This window comes from Haliotis rubra, unplaced genomic scaffold (assembly GCF_003918875.1).
Source record: "Haliotis rubra isolate DU_JTF1 unplaced genomic scaffold, ASM391887v1 Scf109, whole genome shotgun sequence".
NCBI classification, from domain to species: domain Eukaryota; kingdom Metazoa; phylum Mollusca; class Gastropoda; order Lepetellida; family Haliotidae; genus Haliotis; species Haliotis rubra.
The window spans coordinates 1,636,535-1,642,534 of NW_025764992.1; positions in this window are offsets into that span (position 1 = coordinate 1,636,535).

The window sequence follows — 6,000 nt, forward strand, 5'->3', positions numbered from 1 at the left end:
CACATATTATGGACTTGCACGGGCTGTATTGGATATATTTGTTCCAGGGTCTGTATGATAACCTACCCGACACAATCACTACACATCAGAGCCCTGTTATGGCAACTATCGGCTATTCTGTCACTCGGCGTCTAGGTAAGAGAAAGTACACCTAAGTACGGCGTTAGGATCGTGTCACGGAGAAGTATTACTACTGGCCTGCGTTGTTGCACGCAGTCTGTGTGAGATCAAGACACAGTGTCGTGACAGCGGTTTCACGTCTCGTTGAGGTTGAGACCTATCGGGCATATATCAGTATCGGCAGTATTGATGTGGAGATATATCAGTATCGGCAGTATTGATGTGGAGATAATGCTGGTGACTTCAAGATATACAGGTGATACTGACATATGCTGGTGACTTCAAGATATACAGGTGATACTGACATATGCTGGTGACTTCAAGATATACAGGTGATACTGACATATGCTGGTGACTTCAAGATATACAGGTGATACTGACATATGCTGGTGACTTCAAGATATACAGGTGATACTGGCATATGCTGGTGACTTCAAGATATACAGGTGATACTGGCATATGCTGGTGACTTCAAGATATACAGGTGATACTGGCATATGGTGGTGACTTCAAGATATACAGGTGATACTGGCATATGGTGGTGACTTCAAGATATACAGGTGATACTGGCATATGCTGGTGACTTCAAGATATACAGGTGATACTGGCATATGGTGGTGACTTCAAGATATACAGGTGATACTGGCATATGGTGGTGACTTCAAGATATACAGATGATACTGGCATATGGTGGTGACTTCAAGATATACAGGTGATACTGGCATATGCTGGTGACTTCAAGATATACAGGTGATACTGGCATATGCTGGTGACTTCAAGATATACAGGTGATACTGGCATATGCTGGTGACTTCAAGATATACAGGTGATACTGGCATATGGTGGTGACTTCAAATATACGGGGTGATACTGGCACTTCAAACATATACAGGTGATACTGGCATATGCTGGTGACTTCAAAGATATACAGGTGATACGGTGGTGACTTCATACTGGCATATGGTGGTGACTTCAAGATATACAGGTGATACTGGCATATGCTGGTGACTCCAAGATATACAGGTGATACTGGCATATGGTGGTGACTTCAAAATATACAGGTGATACTGGCATATGGTGGTGACTTCAAAATATACAGGTGATACTGGCATATGGTGGTGAGGTCATCTATGGCACGTTCTGGGAACCTTGGCATATTTGTATAATAACATGTATAGTCCTGTGTTTATCAGAGCACCTCCAGTTAGTGATTAGAATTACTTGCTCGACCTGATTCCCAAGAGATCTGACCATATGGTTTGGTATTTCCGTATTAAATGACTGTCAGTGTCAGATCCTGGAGACAGGGTTAGAGTTGGTCTCAAACACGTCTGTTGTGTTATGTTGGAGGACTGGATTGTAGTGTTTATTTGCTTGTTGTTTTACGCCGCACTCAGCAATATTCCAGCTGTATGGCGGCGGTCTGTAAATAATCGAGTCTGGACCAGACAATCCAGTGATCAACAGCATAAGCATCAATGTATGCAAATGGGATACGATGACATGTGTCAACCCAGTCAGCGAACCTGACCACCCGATCATGTTAGTCGCCTCTTACAAGCATGGGTTGAAGACCAATTCCTCAACGTGTACTGAATGGTATAGGGTGGTCAGGTTGTGTGGCTCACATAGTAATACATCCTAATGGACTGCATCCTTGCCCATGTGCAGCCTGTCCCCTCCGTCCGTCCGTTTGTTTAACGCCGCACTCAGCAATATCCCAGATATATAAGGGCGGTCTGAAAACAATCGAGCATGTGCCAGACAATCCAGTGATTGACAGTATGCGCATCGATCTACGAAGTTGGGATACGTTGACGTGCGTCAACCATGTCAACGAACCTGTTAAAATGTGTGATTGATATATTTCACTCACTCACTCACTCACTCACTCACTCACTCACCCACCCACTCACTCACTCACTCACTCACTCACTCACTCACTCACCCACCCACCCACCCACTCACTCACTCACTCTTAATCACTCACTGATTCATCAAGTACACGTGGATATGTTATCGGATTCCTATACCATTGACATTTCTCACTCACTCACCCACCCATCCACTCACTCACTCACTCACTCACTGGTTCAATAAGTACACGCAGGTATGCTATCGGATCCCTATGCTGATTGTAAGCTGTAAAGAATATACGTAAACAAGATAATCTACTAAATAGGATTGTAGATAAAGCGGCTTTCATATCTATATGAAAAGGATGTATTGATTTATGTTGGCTGGTCGCTTTACCAAACTGTTGTGGGCAGAACTGTCACTAATAAAAACCCATAGCGTTGTTCCCCGGGGGACGGGGTGTGTTTATGAGGGTGAGCGCAGCCACTTATCCACTGAGAGCATTGTTGGTGACTCGCGAGGACGGGTTACTTTAGATAAACAATCATAAGTTCTAGCGCGATAAGGGTACAGAAAAAATACAGATAATAACAGGCAGATAAGAAGATTGGAGACAAAACATTATCGGAATTAAAGCAAGGTGAAATAAACGCTGTAAGAATATATTTAGATTCTAAACAGACCTAAACACGTTCTTACACGAAACGTGTTGAAGATATACACAGGTTTAGGCTCTCAGCGTCGATGTCAGGGGCGTTATGGTGATCCTAACCATGTGTATATTCTAAACATGTTTAGAAGAGTCTTCAAACCGCATGTTTCAGCCAGGAGTTGGGTCGATAATATGCTTAACTTGCTAATATGGCATCGTAGTATTTATTTGTTTATTTGATCGCGAGTATGAAACTGGGTCAGGTTGGCAGGATAGTTCCAGAATGGATTGCATCAGCTGGGCTTGCATCAGACGCCAGTCATCATTACACGTCAACGTTGTCGACGTTGGCAGCATGCGACACGATCACACGGCGTGACATCGATACAAGTTTGGTCAGATCGATTAGGAAAAAAATATACGTTGATGTTGTTGCTGATGTAATTTCATGGTGGATCATGGTGTATTGATAACAGTCCCAAGTATAGATGATAGTATAATGATGCATTGATACTTTAGAAAAACCTCACTACACACGATTTGCATACATATAACTATGTGTTGAAAAGACATGTAAAAATTTAAAAATAAATGGTAAAATAGATTAATTTCCAACTAAATGAATTTCATCTCCAGTGCAACACGCCTAGCATGTATAAATTATTTTGTGTCACTATATATATACTTAAGGCAGCCATAATCGTAGCACTTATTTGAACCCTTCTATGACGAAACTACGGGTATCTCGAAACGTCGGTTGTTTTGTTTCACCGATACTACGATTGTATGATGTATGATGTCTTTTGCAGTTTTTCCGCGAAAGTACGATTAACACGTCTTGTCTGTTGTTTTTAACCGGAACTCATGTCAATATGTCTTGTTTTCTGTTTTATCTCGAAATTACGATCCCACGTTAGTTTCGGGTTACGGGAGCCACATTGTTTCTACCACCAGCGACTCTATGTCTTGTGTCAAGTTTTGAAATATGAAATACATCTATGAAAATATATTCATCGACTGAGTTTAGTTATACGCCGCTTTTAGCAATATTCCAGCCATATCACGGTGGGGGACACCAGAAATGGGCTTAACACATTGTGCCCATGTGGGGAATCGAACCCGGGTCTTCGGCGTGACGAGCAGACGCTTTAACCACTAGGCTACCCCGCCGCCCCTATATTCGTCGAGAGTAAATACACACAAACAGTTAGATTAATAAAATACAGACATCCTGGGCGCCCTAACTCTCAGTTATGATATACTAGTATCGTTGATTAACCTTACTTTATGATCGTTATACTATACACAGCTTTGAATAATAATGCTTGAATCACGTGATCCTGATGAACATGTACTGTTTACAATCAACAAGGACTCCATAGAAAACATGCATAGTCTTGTTATTATTGTCATTACGATCATTGTTATGATTCATCCTTCCTGATCACCTGTTGCAAATAGTGTGGATGCTTATAGACCCGGCAGGGACACCCATGGTTATTTCCACCCAATTAGGAAACTTACCTGCAATGTTTCATCTGACATTATTTGCAAGTATTACTCACAAACAAAATTTCCACCACGAGCACGAAAAACGTGCAGTGTCCTATGTTGCTATGTGATTGTAAAACAACTGCAGTGTACACATGAATAACGCAATTCACTAACCGCTGAACTGTGATAATTTATTGCGGTCCGTAATGGTGTATAAATTTTGCATACAAACCTAATAGCTGTATAGTACCGTGTTGTTTGTGGGCAGATTACCCATTCTCTCCCCTATTTTATGATGTTCCCAGCCGTGATTTTGCTGGAATATTGCCCAAAGCGGCATAAAACCATTCTCAATCACTCACTATGTACGACCATTTACAAACTTGCATGATGCAATAAGGAATATCAATTTTGTGTCAAACTCCTTGCCAACTGCAGAGCTTCCCACTCCCTTGACCGTAACTTCCGGTCACCATCGCCATGTCCTCTACGCCCACTTCCGCCCACTGACCTCTATCGGCCATCTTGAATCTCCAGAAGCCAGAAACTAATCACCTCCGTCTGAAGGAAGAAGCTAAAGTTAGACTCCTCACGAGGGAGTTTCATGTCCTCTTACCTCAGAAATAGCAGTGTGCAGAAGTCATGACAAGATTATTGAACGTGTTGTCATGGTGATGGCACTTGTCTGGTTATAAAGTTTCTAAGAGTGTCTACAAGAAGTCTCACAACTACATAGAAAATAATATTATATCGAATCCAACATGATGCCATCATGTGAAGACCGATAAACGACGACATTGTTGTTGCGTTTAATAAATAAATATATTATTTTGATATTTTTGATCGACATCTTGAAATGTGTTATGAAAGATGTTACAAGTGGATTTTTCTTTCCTCAGAGCCCAAGCAAGGTCATTCGTGGCAGCTCCCTGTTTTTGTGATTTATTGGCCCCGGAAAGATTAGATATAAATGTTGGCGGAAATGGGCTAACTATCTTTCCATTCAGCAGTTCCGGACGTTGCAGATCAACAAGAACAACTGACAGTGAGTGGGTGAAAGAATGCGCCAACAGACACCTGATGTAAGATAAAGGACAACCTTACATGCGGCAATACTGGTGACAGATATATCATGACAAACCTTTCACCGTTCTTACGGGAGATATATCCTGATCGTCCTTCATTTAACTATACCGACGAAAGGTATTTCATAACAGTCCTTTATATAACAACATTGAAGATTGGTATACTATGACTTCCTTAACTCGCAATTCTCGTGGAAGATATGATATGCGTTTTTTGATGCGTTTGAATTCGTATTTGAGTTTGTATTGTGTTGAAAATAGATTTTATTGAGGGAATTAACCATGTCCAGTGAATATTTTGTTGGCGGTACAACAGAGTGAGTGAGTTTAGTTTTACGCCGCACTCAACAATATTCCAGCTTATTGGCGGCGGTCTGTAAATAATCGAACCTGGACCAGACAATCCAGGGATCAACAGCATGAACATTGATCTACGCAATTGGGAACCGATGACATGTGTCAACCCAGTCAGCGAGTCTGACCACCCGGTCGCCTCTTACGACAAGCATGGGTTCCTGAAGATCAATTCTAACCTGGACCTTCACGGGTTAGGTAAAACAGACATATTACTGAAGAAAGAAACGGTCACCTGTGTTGTTTATAAACGGCATATACTTACATGGGCATGTCCTCCATGGGAAGGGGTGGGTACATATTGGTTCGTTAAATAGTAGGTTTCGCTAATCTAACAGAATCAAATATTGCTAAATGCGATGTCAAACCCAAACCACTCACTCACCCGCCTCATCTATACTACCCAGCAAAAGTTTAGATTCACTTAAATTAATAACT